Source organism: Somniosus microcephalus, chromosome 10 (genome assembly GCF_052327205.1).
Source record: "Somniosus microcephalus isolate GS21.2 chromosome 10, FLI_Smic_1.0, whole genome shotgun sequence".
In the NCBI taxonomy this organism is placed as follows: Eukaryota; Metazoa; Chordata; class Chondrichthyes; order Squaliformes; family Somniosidae; genus Somniosus; species Somniosus microcephalus.
In genome coordinates this window covers 227200296-227218714 of record NC_140996.1, presented here as the reverse complement: position 1 = coordinate 227218714, position 18419 = coordinate 227200296, and the positions used below count along the sequence as shown (strand labels likewise).

The window sequence follows — 18419 nt, the reverse complement described above, 5'->3', positions numbered from 1 at the left end:
TAAAATTCTAACAGGACTAGACAGACTAGATGCAGGAAGGATGTTCCCGATGGCGGGGGAGTCCAGAACCAGGGGTCACAGTCTAAAGATAAGGGGTAAACCATTTAGGACAGAGATGTGGTGAACCTGTGGAATTCGAGGGGCCGAATGGCCTACTCCTGCTCCTAATTCTCATGTTCTCATATTTGTTGATTTCCCATCCATTAAAACGACTGCACTTGAAGCACAATATTCAGATCAGGGGCTTTGACTTGATCACTGCAGTTGCTACAGATTCAGAAACTATGACACATTCTCAGTTTTAATGTCTTCATTTGCATCTACAGAAAACTATAACTTTGCTAAATGAATCAACTCTGAGGCAGCAGCTTCATTGTGTAGACTTGAGACCCACTAACATCAAAAGAAAATTACAATTTAAACTTCAGATAATTCAATAGACCTGTGTACAGTGCAGTCAATGTTGAGACGTGAATGTACAGATGTGCAAAATGTCTGTTTTGTGCGTTTAGTGACATTGTGGATGTTATTTATATAGACTTGCACAAGGTATTTGATAAAGTCCCTCATAAGTGACTGTTAGCTAAAGTTGAAGCTCATGGAATTGAAGGCAAATTATTGACCTGGTTAGGAAATTGGCTGAACGGCAGGAGACAGAGAGTAGGGATAATGGGCAGGTACTCAAATTATCAGGATGTGACTAGTGGTGTCCCACAAGGATCTGTGTTGGGCCTCAACTATTCACTCTATTTATTAATGACTTTGATAACAGAATAGAGAGACAAATATCAAAGTTTGCCATTGACACAAAAATAAGCAGAATTGTAAGCAGTGTAGATGGAAGCATAAAATTACAAAGTTATTAATAGATTAAGTGAATGGGCAAAACTGCGGCAAATTTATTTCAATGTAGGCAATTGTGAGGTCATCCACTTTGGACCAGAAAAGGATAGAACAGGGTACTTTCTAAATGGTGAAAAACTAGAAACAGTGGAGGTCCAAAGAGACTTGGGTATCCATGTACATAGATCATTAAAATGTCAGGGACACATACAGAAAGTAATCAGAAAGGCGAATGGAATGCTGGCCGATATATCTAGAGGACTAGAGTACAAGGGGGTTGATGTCATGCTACAGCTATACAACTGGTGTTTGATTCGGCACTTTGTGTATAATGGATGCAGTCCTTATGCTGCGAGGCATGATGGATAATATGCATGGAAGTTTCCCCACTTACTGTTTTAAAATAAACTAGAAAACAATTTGATTACAATAACTGTAGCAGAGTGAAGCTAAACCCGTAATATCTCCAAACTGACTGGTGAATGTCACATGAATGTGCTAACTAACACACAGCAAATATAAGCGAGTAGCATTCAACCCCCGGATTTCCAGACTGTCGTCAGATATGTTGCTGTGCCAATCTGAGGTTGTAGATGCCTTCTGATTAACCAGACATTATCTTCCTCTTCTGTCGTTCTTTCGCACGTTGCGTATAATATTGGACCCCGCTGGACTAGTTGGAGACAGCTGTTTGCGGACTTGGCTGTTTTCATAAATTGCTCCTGAAACTAAAAGCAGATAAAGATTAGGTGGCAGACATTCCCCATTAACTCATTCATCAAAGAAAAGAAAGGAAGAACCGACATTTATTCTGCACATTTAATGACCCCAGGCCGTCCCAAAGTGCTTCACAGCCAAATAAATACATTTGAAGTGGAGTCACTGTTGTAATGTGGGAAACGCGGCAGCCAATTTGCACACAGCAAGCTCCCACAAACAGCAATGTGATAATGACCAAATAATCTGTATTTTAGTGATGTTGATTGAGGGATAAATATTGGCCAGGTCACGGGAAGATCTCCCCTGCTCTTCTTTGAAATAGTGCCATGGGATCTTTTATAAGAACATAAGAACATAAGAAATAGGAGCAGGAGTAGGCCAATCGGCCCCTCGAGCCTGCTCCACCATTCAATAAGATCATGGCTGATCTGATCCTAACCTCAAATCTTCTATCACTCTGCATCCACCCGAACCCATGTGATCTCCCGGGAGAGGCGAAAAACCAGATAAAGACCCAATGGCCAATTTGGGAGAAAAAAATCTGGGAAATTCCTCTCCGACCCATCTAGGCGATCGAAATTCTTCCAGGAGATCACTCTGTCCCTATATTTTCTACAGTACTTACCTTCTGTAAAGGCGATCTCCACCCCAGCCAGGAACAGGAATAAAACCATCTCCTGAAATCTAACAGAATTAGAACACAGTAGGAGCAGAACAAGGCTACACGGCCCCTGGGCCCACTCCACTACCCACAGGGCCATGACCATTCCGAACCCAGACTCATGTCCAATTTCCTGCCCGCTCCCCGTAACCCTTTATTCCCTTTACTTCTAGGAAACTATCTATTTCTGTTTTAAATTTATTTAATGATGTAGCTTCCACAGCTTTCTGGGGCAGCAAATTCCACAAACCTACCACCCTCTGAGTGAAGAAGTTTCTCCTCATCTCAGTTTTGAATGAGCAGCCCCTTATTTTAAGATTATGCCCCCTAGTTCTAGTTTCACCCATCATTGGGAACATCCTCACCGCATCCACCCGATCAAGCCCCTTCACAATCTTATATGTTTCAATAAGATCGCCTCTCATTCTTCTGAACTCCAATGAGTAGAGTCCCAATCTACTCAACCTCTCCTCATATGACCACCCCCTCATCCCCGGGATTAACCGAGTGAACCTTCTTTGTACTGACTCGAGAGCAAGTATGTCTTTTCTTAAGTATGGACACCAAAACTGTATGCAGTATTCCAGGTGCGGCCTCACCAATACCTTGTACAACTGCAGCAATACCTCCCTGTTTTTATATTCCAAGCCCCTAGCAATAAAAGCCAACATTCCATTGGCCTTCTTAATCACTTGCTGCACCTGCATACTAACTTTTTGAGTTTCGTGCACCAGGACCCCCAGATCCCTTTGTACTACAGTACTTTCCAGTTTCTTGCCATTAAGATAATAACTTGCTCTATGATTTTTCCTGCCAAAGTGCATAACCTCACACTTTCCAGTATTGTATTCCATCTGCCAAATCTCTGCCCACTTACTTAGCCTGTCTATGTCCCTTTGCAGGTTTTTTATGTCCTCCTCACTCACTACTTTCCCTCCCATCTTTGTATCATCTGCAAACTTTGATATGTTACACTCGGTCCCCTCCTCCAAATCGTTAATATAGATTGTAAAGAGTTGGGGACCCAGCACTGACCCCTGCGGAACACCACTAGTTACTGGTTGCCAATCTGAGAACGAACCATTTATCCCAACTCTCTGCTTTCTGTTAGAGAGCCAATCCTCCACCCACGCCAGAATATTACCCCCAATCCCGTGATTTTTTATCTTGAGCAATAATCTTTTGTGTGGCACCTTGTCAAATGCCTTTTGGAAGTCTAAATACACTACGTCCACTGGTTCCCCTTTATCCACCCTGTATGTTACTTCCTCAAAAAACTCAAGCAAATTTGTTAAACATGACTTCCCCTTCATGAAACCATGCTGAGTTTGCCCTATTAAATTATGTTTATCCAAATGTCCCGTTACTGTCTCCTTAATAATGGACTCTAACATTTTACCAACCACAGATGTTAGGCTAACAGGTCTATAGTTTCCAGCCTTCTGCCTACTACCCTTTTTAAATAAGGGTGTTACATTAGCAGTTTTCCAATCTGCTGGGACCTTTGCTGAGTCCAGTGAGTTTTGGAAAATTATTACCAATGCATCCACAATCCCTACCGCTACTTCCCTCAAGACCCTGGGATGCAAGCCATCAGGTCCAGGGGATTTATCCGCCTTGAGTCCCATTATTTTACCAAGTACCACTTCCTTAGTGATTTTAATCGTATTTAGTTCCTCCCCCCCTAGAGCCCCCTGTTTGTCCAGTGTTGGGATATTCTTAGTGTCCTCTACTGTAAAGAGTGATACAAAATAATTGTTCAGTGTTTTTGCCATCTCCATGTTTCCCACCATTAATTTCCCGGTCTCATCCTCTAAGGGACCAACATTTACTTTAGCCACCCTTTTTCTTTTTATATAACTATAGAAACTTTTACTATCTGTTTTTATATTTTTTGCTAATTTACTTTCATAATCTATCTTCCCTTTCTTAATCAATCTTTTTGTTATTTTTTGCTGTCTTTTAAAGACTTCCCAATCTTCCATCCTCCCACTAGATTTGGCTACCTTATATGCCCTTGTTTTTAGTCGGATACTATCCTTAATTACTTTACTTAGCCACGGATGGCTATCTTTTCTTTTACACCCTTTTTTCCTCAGTGGAATATATTTTTTTTGGAAGTTGTAAAATAACTCCTTAAATGTACACCACTGGTCATGTACCGTCTTACCCTTTAATCTATTTTCCCAGTCCACTCTAATTAATTCCGCTCTCATACCTATGTTCACCTGAGAGAGCAGACGGGGCCTCGGTTTAATGGCACCTCTTACAGTGGAGCTAGACTCCGCTGGAGTGGAGCTAATTTACAAAACAAACGGGAAACTGTTCAACCTCCATCGCCTCCAGTCCAGATCCAAGGTCGTCCCATCCTCTGTCATCAAATTACAGTATGCAGACGACGCTTGCGTCTGCGCTCACTCGGAGGTCGAACTCCAAACCATCATCCACACCTTCACCGTAGCGTACGAGAGCATGGGCCTTACACTAAACATCCGTAAGACAAAGGTCCTCTACCAACCTGCCCCCGCCACACTGTACTGCCCCCTGATTATCAAAATCCATGACAAGGCCTTGGACAACATGGACCACTTTCCATACCTCGGGAGCCTACTGTCAACAAGGGCAGACGTCGATGACGAAGTCCAACACCACCTTCAGTGTGCCAGTGCAGCCTTCGGTCGCCTGAGGAAGAGAGTGTTTGAAGACCAGGACCTCAAACCCGGCACTAAGCTCATGGTCTACAGAGCAGCAGTGATACCCGCCTTGCTGAATGCCTCAGAGACATGGACCATGTACAGCAGGCACCTCAAAGCACTGGAGAGGTAGAACCAACGCTGCCTCCGCAAGATCCTGCAAATCCATTGGCAGGATAGGCGCACCAACATCAGTGTTCTTGCTCAGGCCAACATCCACAGCATCGAAGCTTTGATCACGCTCAATCAGCTCCGATGGACGGGTCACATTGTCTGCATGCCAGATACGAGGCTCCCAAAACAAGCACTCTACTCGGAGCCCCAGGTGGGTACAGGAAATGCTTCAAGGACACCCTCAAAGCCCCTTTGAAAAAGTGTAACATCCCCACCGACACCTGGGAATCCCTGGCCCAAGACCGCACAAAGTGGAGGAGAAGCATCTGGGAAGGCACCTGTAAGATCCGCGATCTTTAAGGTATGATGTTTCCCAATAACTACACGGAGGCTGTAACTTAACAATCAACAGGTGTTTAGTGGAGGAGGGTAGTCTCAAGACTGGGGGTACAGAGGCATGCGCAAAGCTTATATACAGGTGTGGTCACTGCCGGTACTACAGTATACAGGAGCTGTAAAAGTAGTTCTCTCTTAAAGGTACATACACAACAATTCCTCCCCTTTTAGATTAGCAGTACCCATAATATTCAAATAACAATTAACACTTTAACATGCACATTAAACAGAAATAGTCCATTTATAGATTCAGTCCTTGGGGCGGCTTCCTGACCCTTTCTGGGTAGCGTCTTTCCTGAGGTTCTTGTTCTTGGTGCGGAGGCGATTCTGGCTCCCTTTCGTCGGTTAGTTCATCCGTTTCCACTGCTACTGTTTCTGAGGTATATGCCACCGGTATGTCGGGTTCATCCCCAGGTACGCGAGACATGGGGTTGACTCGTTCCTGTGACGCTAAGATCTGGTCGACGTGGCGTCTCACAATGTTCTCCCCGACATCCACTGTGTACATTAAGGGCCCCTGCCGTGTGCATATCGTTCCGGGTTGCCATTTCTCAGTTCAGTAGTCACAGGTCAAGACTGGTTGGCCTACATTGAAGCTCCTTGTCGGCTTCTCATTGATGTGCTGGAATTGTTTATCCTCAACATTCCTTCGCACATTTGGCCTGAGCAAATCCAGATGAGATCTCAACCTTCGGTTAAAGAACATCATGGCCGGGGTCTAGTTGGTAACTGCATGTGTCGCATTTCTGTAGGCTAACAGGAAATTGTCCACCTTATGCTGTAATGGAATTTCATCATCGCACATGGCCTTTATCGCCTTTTTAAAGGTTTGTACGAACCTCTCAGCCAATCCATTTGTGGCTGGATGATACGGGGCGGATGTGTAATGCCTTACCCCATTCCTTCTCATAAATTTTCGAAACTCTTCGGACACAAACTGTGGTCCATTATCAGAGCAAATCTGTTCTGGCAAGCTGTTCCTGGCAAATATGGTCCATAGGACTGCAATCGTTTTCTCTGTAGTGGTTGAGGACATTTTTATCACCTCAGGCCATTTTGAGTGAGCATCCACTGCTATTAAGAACATTGAGTCCATGAATGGACCAGCAAAATCAATATGCACCTGTTGCCATGGAGAGGAGGGCCACTCCCATGGGTGTAGAGGGGCATGTGGTGGTGCATTTTGGACCTTCTGGCATCCTGAGCAGCTCTTGGTTAGGTCCACGATTTGTTGATCGATCCCTGGCCACCACACATAAGCCCTAGCAAGGCTTTTCATTTTCACCCCTCCCAGATGACCTTCGTGAAGCTCATTTAGCACTCTCTCCCTTAACTTGGGTGGAATCACCACTCGGGATCCACACATCACTGTCCCCTGGCATACTGACAGCTGTTCTCTTCTGGATGAGAATGCTGGCAACAGTGAGTCGCCATGTGTTGGCCATCCCCTCACCGTCAAATCATATACCCGAGACAGTGTCGGATCATTGCGGGTCTCCTTCTCTATATCCGCGTTAGTTACTGGCAATCGTTCAATTATTGACGAATAAAATATCTCGATAGGGTCCACTGCTGGTGCTTCCTCCACAGTAGGCAGTGGCAGGCGTGATAGCCCATCAGCGTTTCCATGCTGTTTCGTGCCTTTATATTCTATTTCATATTGGTGCGCCCCTAGAAAAAGGGACCATCTTTGTAACTGTTGTGCAGTCATCACCGAAACGCCCTTCTTTGGATTAAAGATGGAGACAAGTGGTTGGTGGTCAGTCAGCAAGGTGAACTTCTGCCCATGCAGATAGTGGTTGAATTTTCCCACTCCCCACACCAGGCTGAGGGCCTCCCTGTCAATCTGGGCGTAGTTGCGCTCGGCTGAGGTTAGTGACCGAGACGCAAAGGCTACTGGCCTCTCCAACCCATCCGGGAATTTGTGCGACAGCACCGCTCCAATACCATAGGGTGATGCATCACATGCCAAACGAATTGGTAGTGCTGGGTTGAAATGGGCCAACACCTCTTTTGATGTGATCAATTCTTTGCACTTCTGGAAAGCTCGTTTACATTCGTCATTCCACTTCCATGGTACCCCCGTTTGCAGCAGGGTGTTCAGTGGGTGTAATACTGTAGACAAATTTGGTAAGAACTTATGGTAGTAGTTCACCAGCCCGAGGAACGACCTTAGTTGTGACACATTTTCCGGTGCTGGAGCCTTGACTACTGCCTCAATCTTTTCAGGGGACTTATGTAACCCCTCTTCATCAATAACGTGGCCACAATACGAGATCTGCTTCTGGAAAATCTCGCACTTGTGGCGATTAGCTCGTAGCCCATACTCCTTTAATCTAGTGAGCACCTTCTCCAGGTTGGCAAGATGATCACTGTCATTTTCGCCCGTGACCAGGATGTCGTCCAAATAACACTGGGTCCCTGGAATCCCTTGCAGGACTTGATCCATCGCCCTTTGCCAAATAGCCGGAGCCGATGCTACCCCGAACACCAGCGGGTTGTATTGGTAGAGACCTTTATGAGTGTTGATCGTGAGGTATTGTTTCAAGGCTTCTTCTACCTCCATTTGCAAGTACGCCTGGGCTAGATCAATTTTGGTGAAGCGTTTACCTCCAGATAGCGAGGCGAAAATATCCTCAATCCGTGGAAGCGGATATTGTACCATGTGAAGGACTGGGTTCACTGTCGCCTTGAAATCCCCACGGATGCGGACCTTCTTTGGTTCCCCAGGTGTATTACTCAACGACCTCTTCATTACAGGAACGATGGGTGTAGCCCACTTGCTCCAGTCTGCTTTGGACAGTACTCCTGAACGTCCCAACCCTTCCAGCTCTGCTTCGACGGCTGGTCGGATCGCATAAGGCACTGGTCTGGCCTTAAGAAACTTTGGGCTTGCATTTTCCTCTATTTTAATCATTGCTGTTATGCCTTTTAGTGTTCCGAGTCCCTCCTGGAACACTTCTTGTGCGTCAGTTAGCATTTTTGACAGTCGTCCAGGTGTGACGTCGTCATCCTTTTTGGCCTCAACCTGCAGTGCCTGTATGGAATGGCAGTCTAATTGTATCTTCCGGATCCATTCACGTCCTAGTAGTGGTGGTCCTCCATCTGGCAATACGTATAGGTCCATTTTAAGTATTTCCTGGCCTTTGTATATCACTTTCACCCTTATTTTTCCTTTGGGGTAGACTTTTTGCCCCGTGTACGTCTTCAAGACAATCTCCGTAGCTTTCAAGGGTATATGTGAAAATAGCCGCTTGTAGTCCCTTTGGTTTATGACTGTTAGGGCTGATCCTGTGTCCAATTCCATTTTCACTTGGACTCCGTCTATCTTGAGTGTGACCCAGATAGTCTGGTGATCCTCCATTTTGTTTACCTTATGTAGTTTCAGACAACCCAGCTCCTTGCTTCCAGAGTCTGTATCACTTTCCTGTTTGTCTGAACTACTGTCCATCACCTTATGTACCTTTTTGTCCGTCTCCTGTGGAGATTTCTTGCTGTTGGTTTTCTTCCCTGACCTGCAGACTCTTGCTATGTGTCCTGCTTTTCCACACTGTCTGCACACTTGGTCCTTGAACCAACAATCCTTCTGGTCGTGTGTTGTTCTGCCGCAGCGATAACACTTCCCTGCTCCATATGACATTTCATTGGTGCCATATTCTTGCGGTCTCCGTTGTATCTCTGCAGCGCCCCTTGCGGCTGCTTCGTGTGATACTGCCATGCTGAAAGCCTTGTCCAGCGTAAGATCCTTTTCTGATAGAAGCCGTTTCTGGGTTCCTTTGCTTTGAAGCCCACACACAAACTTGTCCCTTAACGTATCTGCTAGTCCCATTCCAAACTGGCAGTGTTTCGATAGCTTGCGCAGTTCCGTTAAGTACTCAGCATTACTTTCGTATTTCTGCTGGTTCCTTTTGTGGAATTTAAATCTTTCTGCTATCAGCAGCGGTGTGGGGTTTAAGTGGTCCTGTAGAATTTCTACTATGCTTTCGAAATTCTTATCCACGGGCTTCTCTGGGGTTATTAGATTTTGCAGTAAGCCATAAGTTTTTGCATCCATGGAATTTAACAAAACCAGTGCTTTCCTAGCATCTGGCACTTCATTCGCCTGGCAGTACACCTCAATGCGTTCCACATATGTCGCCCAATCTTCGACTTCATTGTCGAACGTAGAGGTACTGCCACTCTTCGGCATCCCTGGGTGTGATTTAACTGTCCAAAGATGGCGTCTCCCACGCTCTCCCTTCTTCCCGCGCTCGCCCTTCTTCTCCGCTGCGGCTTCTAAAAAAAAATGGCGTCTCCCGCGCTCTCCCTTCTTCTCCGTGGCTCAATGGCGTCTCCCGCGCTCTCCCTTCTTCTCCCCGCGGACACTGTTCAGCCCTTGAGCCCTGGCTGTGCTCTGCGCGTTTTCCTGTGCGCCTTTCCTGTTTCCGCCGCTCGGTCCTGAACCCGGCTGCTGTTTTACCCTCTCTCTCTCAGTTTTTTTTTTTTTTTTTTTTCTGACGCCGCTCGGTTTTCAACCCCCGGCTGCGTCCTGTGCGCTTCACCCGCTCTCTTACCCCGTCGACGCTGCTCGGCTTTCTCTCTTCCATCGGTCAGCTCCAGCCACCGCTGTCCGGGAAGGGTGTGCGCTGTACCTGTTGCCAGTCTGTTGCTGGATCATCGTGGCTGGGGAACCAAGCCCGGCTCTCAACAGCCTCCCCTGCGATGTTCACTCTCTGCCGGACGACTGGGCGGTTGCTCGTGGTTGACGCCCGTGCTTCTGGCCTCAACTTGCTTCCACCGCCCTCCCGGAGCGAATCCTTGAAGGGATTGAATCCTTGAATCCTTGCCGTCGAAGCAGAGCTGCAGGTGGATTCGAATCGACCTCGTCGCCACTGTAAGATCCGTGATCTTTAAGGTATGATGTTTCCCAATAACTACACGGAGGCTGTAACTTAACAATCAACAGGTGTTTACTGGAGGAGGGTAGTCTCAAGACTGGGGGTACAGAGGCATGCGCAAAGCTTATATACAGGTGTGGTCACTGCCGGTACTACAGTATACAGGAGCTGTAAAAGTAGTTCTCTCTTAAAGGTACATACACAACACTACCAACCGAATTTCTAGCCCATAAAGTGTAAGAGGTTAGCTAGGGAAGAAATTGGGTCTATTAAGGACCCAAAGGGAAATCTTCATGTAGAGGTAGAGGACATGGCAAAAGTATTTAAATGAGTATTTTGCATCTGTCTTCACAAAGGAAGCGGATGATGTGAAAGTTACACTAAAAGAGGAGGGAGAAGTTATGGACAGGATAGTAATCGATAGAGAAGACACACTAAAAAGATTAGCATTACTGAAAGTTGCTAAGTCACCTGGTCCAGATGGAATGCATCCTAGGTTGGTGAAAGAAGCAAAGGTAGAAATAGCAGAGGCATCGGTCACAATCCTCATTGGATACAGGAGTAGTGCTGGAGGACTGGAGGGCTGCGAATGTTATACCACTATTCAAGAAAGGGGAAAGGGATAAACCAGGAAACTGCAGGCCAGTCAGCCTAACATCAGTGGTGGGGAAGTTATTGGAAATCATTATCAGGGACAAAATAAACTTTCATTTGGAAAGGCATGGGTTAATCAAGAGGAGCCAGCATGGATTTGTTAAAGGTAAATCATGTCTGACTAACTTGATTAAATTATTTGATGAGGTAACAGAGAAGGTTGATCCAGGTAGTGCAGTAGATGTTGTACATTTGGACTTTCAGAAGTGCCACACAGGAGGCTTGTTAAGAAGATGGAAGCCCATGAAATTAAGGGGAAAGTGGCGGTCTGGATACGGAATTGGCTCAGTGATGGGAGGCAGAGGGTGGTGGTGGAGGATGTTTTTCAGACTAGGCGGTGGTTTGCAGTGGTGTTCCCCAAGGGCCAGCTTTGGGTCCATTACTCTTAATTTTTATAAACAACCTTGACTCGGATGTAGGGAGCAGCATTATAAAGTTTGCAGATGATACGAAACTTGGCAACATAGTAGATAGTGATGAGGATAGTTGTAGACTTTAGGATGTCCGAGACAGATGGAGTTCAGTGCAGAGAAGTGTGAAATGATGCACTTTGGAAAGACAGTATACTATAAACGGCACGATTTTGAAAAGTGTAGATGAGCAGAGCGACCTTGTGTCCATGTACACAAATCCTTAAAGGTGGCAGGGCAAGTTGATAAGGTAGTTAATAAAGCATATGGGTTTATAAATAGAGGAATAGAATATAAAAGCAAAGAGATCATGCGCGAACTTTATAAATCACTGGTTAGGCCTCTGCTGGAGTATTGTGGACAACTCTGGACACCACACTTCAGGAAAGATGTAAAGGCCTTAGAAAGGATACAGAGGAGGTTTACCAGGATGATACCTGGGATGCGGGACTTCAGTTATGAGAGTTTGGAAAAGTTAGGACTTTCTCCACTGAACAGAGAAGATTAAGAGGTGACCTAATAGAGGTTTTCAAGATGATGAGAGGTTTTGATAGAGGAGATGGAGAAAAACTATTCCCTCTGGCGAGTGGGTCAATAACCAGTGGTCACATTCAAAATCATTGACAAAAGATCTAGAGGGGAGATGAGGAGAATTTTTTTGAGTTGTCGGGATCCGGAACGCTCGACCTGAAAAGGTGGTGGAAGCTGATTCCATAAATAATTTTAAAAGGAGTTAGACGGGTACTTGAGGATGAGGAACTGACAGGATTACGGACAAAAAACAGGGGTGTGGGACTAAGCACGTCGGCTCTTTCAAAGGGCCAGCACAGGCACGACGGGCCGACTGGCCTCCTTCTGTGCTGTAAGTTTCTATGACTCTATATAGGCCAGACTGGGTAAGGTCGGCAGGTTTCTTTCCCTAAAGGACTTTTACTGATGCAAGCTTTTTATTTCTAGGTTTTGTCTTTTTTTAAATTGAATTCGGATTCTCAAACTGGAATGGTGGGATTTGAACTTACGTCCTCTAGATTATTAGTCCAGTCCTCTGGATTACCAGTCCCGTAATGTAACCACTATACTACCATGCCCCATATCCTATATGTCCTTGCATACAGCCCAGCACTCTTAAAAATGAAGTCAGCCTTTCCCTTTCCCCCACTCCATGAACTATCTACAAATTATTGAGGCACAACTTAACGAGTGAGCTCTATCAAAAATTGTTCAAAGATATTTTGTTCTCAATTGTATTAATTTTTGTTCCAATATTTAAAAGTATTTCCTCCCCCTCCCTCCTTCCCTGGGTGATGCGCCATTTTCTGCTTGAGGAGGTGGGCAATCAGTCTGCTTGTCAACGCCACTGTTGATAATCCTACTCTGAGGTACTTGAGAATGGGCTGAGGTAATTCTCTCTCATTTCTCCCCCCACTTTCATCTGCCCTCCCCATTACTCTCCATTCAGAAGCATATCATCTTTGCTCAGTGCGTTCCCCAATGGCATGTCTGAGAATAGAAACTTGCCCAGTCAGGCTCAATTCTGTGCCCTGCCACTCCATGCACTGCCATCATGTCATCTTTCCTCCTTAATTTAATTTGGTCTTCTTGTACACCTAGAAGTGACATGTTTTTTTTTTCCTTCCACTAGGATACACTGCTTCACTTCTGGGAGAGGACTGCCCATATGATGTCTCAGATTCATGAGAGTTTCAAGGGCTATCACCCGTACCAATTTACCGCACTGAAGGTAAGACCAAAAGAAAGCGTGAAACAAGAGGAGGCCCTTTAGCCCATTAAGCCTGAGAGAATCACAAACCCATCTATTGCATCTCCTGACAAAAGGTCCCACAAGTTTTCTCTCTGACCCATCAAAACAACAAAAAGTTAATCTTGCGTTATAGGATCGAGATTACAATTGCCATTCTCCTATGGGCATTTAACACACTGGTTGATGCTTGAAGGGCTTTCTGCCCAATGCAAACAGGATGTCCATCCTCCTGTCCATTGCCTCCACCTGGATCTCCAAGGTAGCATCGGAGTACCTTGGTGCCCTCTCACTACTTCCTCGGCAGCGATATGAGAATTCTTTTCTAACGTAACGAGTTGTTATGATCTGGAACACACTGCCTGAAAAAGTGGTGGAAGCAGATTCAATAATATCTTTCACGAAGGAATTGGATAAATACTTGAACGGAGAAAAAGTTGCAGAGCTATGGGGAAAGAGCAGGGGAGTGGGACTAATTGGATAGCTCATTCAAAGAGCTGGCACAGGCACCACGGTCTGAAAGGCCGTCTCCTGTGCTGTATGATTCTATCATTCTATCTATGATTCTGTGGCAAAGCTACCAAGAGACTCTTGCAGTAATATATATAATTGCCTTTAACAGGAGCTTGTTACCTTTAAATGTTTGCTCTGTATAAATAGCGCGGGTTCGGTAAAAAGTCGATCCAGCGCGACGACGTCATCACGCAGGTCACGTGACGTTTCCAACGGCGGGAAACGTGATGACGTCATGACGTCAGAGGGGAGGGGCTTTCCTTTTCAGTCCTTGTGGAACCCAGTATTGTACAGACCTGTTTGGAGTTTCTCCTGCGTTATTGTTTGTAACTTTTACCAGTGCATTAAACCACGTTTGGTTAACTGCTAGTTTCATTCTCAGTACTTTCGTTAGGAGTTGGGAACTCCTACATTGGTGACCCCGAATCCTCGCGGACGTTTTTCGCGGCGGAAACGGAACGCAGGCCATGATGGAAGCCAACGCAGTGGCTTTGAAGCTCCCCCAATTTTGGGAACAACAGGCTGCCTCCTGGTTCGTACAAGTGGAGGCGCAGTTCGAGCTCCGCAACGTTGTGCAGGATCAGACCCGTTATCTTTACATGGTCTCCGCACTCGACAGCTCGACGGCGTCGAGGATCATCAGCCTACAGGAAAACCCCCCGGCTACCGACAAGTACGTCGCCATTAAGGCTCGGCTCATGCAGGTATTCGGCTTTACGAAGGTAGAGCGCGCACGCCGCCTACTCACGCTGCCCGGGTTGGGTGACTCCAAACCTTCGGAGTTGATGAGCCAGATGCTCACTCTCCTGGGGTCGGAGCCGCAATGTTTCCTGTTCCGCGAACTGTTCGTTACTCAACTGCCTGAACAGGTGCAGGCGGCCCTCGCCAGATCGGACGCCGGGGATAGTATGGCGCTCGCCGAGGAGGTGGATAAAATATACGCGGTCCGACAACAATACTGTGCCATCGCGGGACGTCCCGCCCCAAAGGGCCCTGCCTCAACGCCTCCTCCAACCGGTTTCTGCTATTACCACGCTCGGTTTGGCGTGAAGGCCAGATACTGCCGTCTGCCTTGCAGTTTCGCGCCCAAAGCACCGAGCAGAACCCTGCGCGTCAAGAGCACCGGATCCGTGGCGTGCCTCGCAGCCACGATGGCGGTCGGCGATTCCGGGAAATTACTTTATTTAACCGACTCCATCTCGGGCCGTCGTTTTTTGTGCGACACAGGGGCGCAATGCAGCATCCTCGCCGCATTGGTCCTCGACCTTCGGTCCGGCAGGCAGGGTTCTCCCCTCCAAGCTGCCAACAGGGGCGCGATTCGTACTTTCGGGACCCGCTGGGTCCAGGTCTGTTTCGGTGGCCAACGTTTTATATGGGATTTCATCACCGCCAGCATCTCACAGGCACTCCTAGGCGCCGACTTTTTATGCGCCAACGGCCTGCTGGTGGGTTAAAAAAATCGTCGGCTCGTTCACGCTGCCACGTTCGACTGTATTCCATGTGTGCGCAGCAGGGTCGCGCCGCACTCAGTCTCCTGTGCTCGGCCGCCTCCCGACGACTTCTCCCGCCTCCTCGGAGACTTTCCCGAGCTGACCAAGCCCACCTTTTTGGCTTCGACTGCCAAACATGGGGTGGAGCACCATATACGAAGACCGGCTCTCCTGTCTATGCCAAGGCACAGCGGCTCGAGCCCGGTAAGCTCGCGGCTGCTAAGGCAGAGTTCGCCGCGATGGAGAGGTTGGGGATTATTCGCTGGTCGAATAGTCCCTGGTCTTCACCTCTCCACATCGTCCCCAAGCCCGGGGGTGGATGGCGGCCCTGCGGTGACTACCGTCGCCTCAACGATGTCACGACTCCCGACCGGTATCCCATACCGCACATCCAAGATTTCTCCGCGCATCTGGCAGGGACTTCGGTTTTCTCCAAGGTCGACCTCGTCCGTGGGTACCATCAGGTGCCAGTGCATCCCCAGGACGTCCAAAAGACAGTGGTCATCACTCCTTTTGGCCTGTTTGAGTTCCTCCGCATGCCGTTTGGACTTAAAAACGCGGCGCAGGCGTTCCAGCGCCTGATGGATTCAGTGCTGCGGGATCTAAAAATTTTGTTCGTCTATCTGGATGACATAATGATCGCCAGCGCCACAAAGGAGGAACATCTCCAGCATCTGCGCATCCTCTTTCGCCGCCTTCAACAGCACGGCCTCATTGTCAACCCGGCCAAATGCCAGTTCGGCCTGCAGCAGCTCGACTTCCTAGGCCACCGCATCAGTTCAGAGGGGGCCAGGCCGCTTCGGGCCAAGGTGGAGGTGATCGCGGCTTTCCCATGGCCGCAGTCCGTGAAGGCGCTCCAGGAGTTCCTGGGTATGGTAAATTTTTACCATCGTTTTGTACCCAGGGCCGCACAACTCATGCAGCCGCTCTACGAGGCCCTCAGAGGGAAGCCGGGTAAGGAGCCCATGGTTTGGACGCTGGAGATGGACCGCGCTTTCGGGGACATGAAGACCGCCCTCGCGAACGCGACGATGTTGGCACACCCCCTGCCAGGAGCCACCATCGCCCTCACAACTGACGCGTCGGACTACGCCATTGGAGCCGTCCAAGAACAATGGGTCGACGGCACGTGGCAACCACTGGCGTTTTCTGGCCGACAGCTGCGATGACACGAACACCAGTACAGTACATTCGACCAGGAGCTGTTGGCGTTGTTTTTGGCCATTCGCCATTTTTGTTTTCTGCTCGAGGGCCGCCATTTTACTGCATTTGTTGACCACAAACCGCTCACGTTCGCGATGGCCAAGACTGCCGAACCGTGGTCGGCTCGTCAGCAACGACAGCTTACCTATATTTCCGAATTCACCACCAACATCCGGCACGTGGCTGGGAAGGACAACGTGTTAGCGGATTGCCTGTCCCGCGCCACCGTCCAGGCCGTTCAATTAGGAATCGATTATGCGCACATGGCAGCCGACCAAGCTGCTGACCCGGAGACTCAAGCCTTTCGTTCCGACTCCACCAGCCTTCAGCCGAGGGATGTGCCATTCCATTCGGCTGGCACCGCTTTACTCTGCGACGTCTCCTTGGGGGACCCCCGTCCAATTGTTCCGTCCGTCTGGCGCCGGACGGTTTTCGACGTCATACATGGGCTTTCGCATCCTGGTGTGAGGGCGTCGCAGAAGTTGATGGCATCTAAATTCGTATGGAGGGGGATGCGCAAAGACGTCCGCGACTGGGCGAACACTTGTGTGGTTTGTCAACGAGCCAAAGTGCAACGACACGTCCGGGCCCCCTTGGCCACCTTCGAGGTGCCAGAACGCCGGTTCGACCACGTCCACGTCGACCTTGTGGGGCCACTCCCGCCGTCGCAGGGTTTCACGCACCTTCTGACGATGGTCGACCGCACCACGAGATGGCCCGAGGTGGTTCCCCTGACGTCTACCACCTCTGGGGATGTCGCTCGAGCCTTTATCTCGTCATGGGTAGCACGCTTTGGAGTCCCGACGGATGTTTCGTCCGACCGCGATCCGCAATTCTCATCTGAGCTTTGGAGCGCGGTGGCCGCGGCCTTAGACACCACACTCCATCGCACCATGGCCTACCACCCGCAGGCGAATGGGCTGTGAGCGTTTTCACCGTTCGTTGAAGGCGTCGCTCAGAGCCAGCCTACTCGACGTGGCATGGGTCGATAAACTGCCGTGGGTTATGCTGGGGTTGCGCACGGCGCCGAAGGTGCCGCGGAGATGGTTTACGGCCAGCCGCTCCGGGTTCCAGGCGAATTCCTGCCATCCCCTACACAGCCGTGGTCTGCGGCCAGTCAGCGGGAAGCCCACCGAGAAGCGGCCCAGTGTTTCAGGCCGGTTCCGACGTCGCAGCACAGTTTTCCCGCCTCCCACATTCCAGTGGAGTTGATGAAGGCCAAATTCGTGTTTGTTCGTCACGACACCCACCGCAGCCCGCTCAGGCCTCCGTATACGGGTCCCTTCCAGGTTTTACAGATGGGGGCTAAGAGTTTTTTGATCGACCTCGGGGGCCGGCCGGACCACATCTCCGTCGATCGCCTCAAGCCCGCGCACCTGGACCTAGAACAGCCAGTCGAGCCCGCTCAACCACCACGCCGGGGCCGACCACCGGCTGTTGTCACCCCTGACCGAGCCGCGCCGCCCGCCAGCTCACCGCCTGCTCAGCGTTTTCCTCTCCGGGAATTTAGGAGTCGTTCCAACAGGCTTGTCCGGCCTCCTCGGCAATTGACTTTTCGTATTAAAGACAATTCTGGGGGGGCGTATGTGGCAAAGCCACCAAGAGACTCTTGCAGTAATATATATAATTGCCTTTAACAGGGGTTTGTTACCTTTAAATGTTTGCTCTGTATAAATAGTGCGGGTTCGGTAAAAAGTCGATCCAGCGCGATGACGTCATCACGCAGGTCACATGACGTTCCCAACAGCGGGAAACTTGATGATGTCATGACGTCAGAGGGGAGGGGCTTTCCTTTTCAGTCCTCATGGAACCCAGTATTGTACAGGCCTGTTTGGAGTTTCTCCTGCGTTTTTGTTTGTAACTTTTACCAGTGCATTAAACCACGTTTGGTTAACTGCTAGTTTAATTCTCAGTACTTTCGTTAGGAGTTGGAAACTCCTACAATTCTATAATTTCTTCAATAGGAAGTGTTTCCCTGGTATAAAAACAGAAAATGCTGGAAATACTCAGCAGATCAGGCAGCATCTGTGGAGAGAGCAACGGAGTCAACGTTTCAGGTCGATGCTGATTCTCTCAGAGGCTGCCT

General features: G+C 48.4%; 1 long non-coding RNA gene across 1 annotated transcript in view; it reads right to left on the bottom strand.

Moving 5' to 3' along the window:
* Positions 1–289: 289 nt before the first annotated feature.
* LOC147112129 (uncharacterized) overlaps positions 290–18419 on the bottom strand; it is a 46650-nt gene continuing 28520 nt past the window's right edge. The window contains exon 3 of the long non-coding RNA XR_015079824.1: positions 290–1571. This is a non-coding gene — a long non-coding RNA (uncharacterized LOC147112129). The remainder of the gene's footprint in view (positions 1572–18419) is intronic.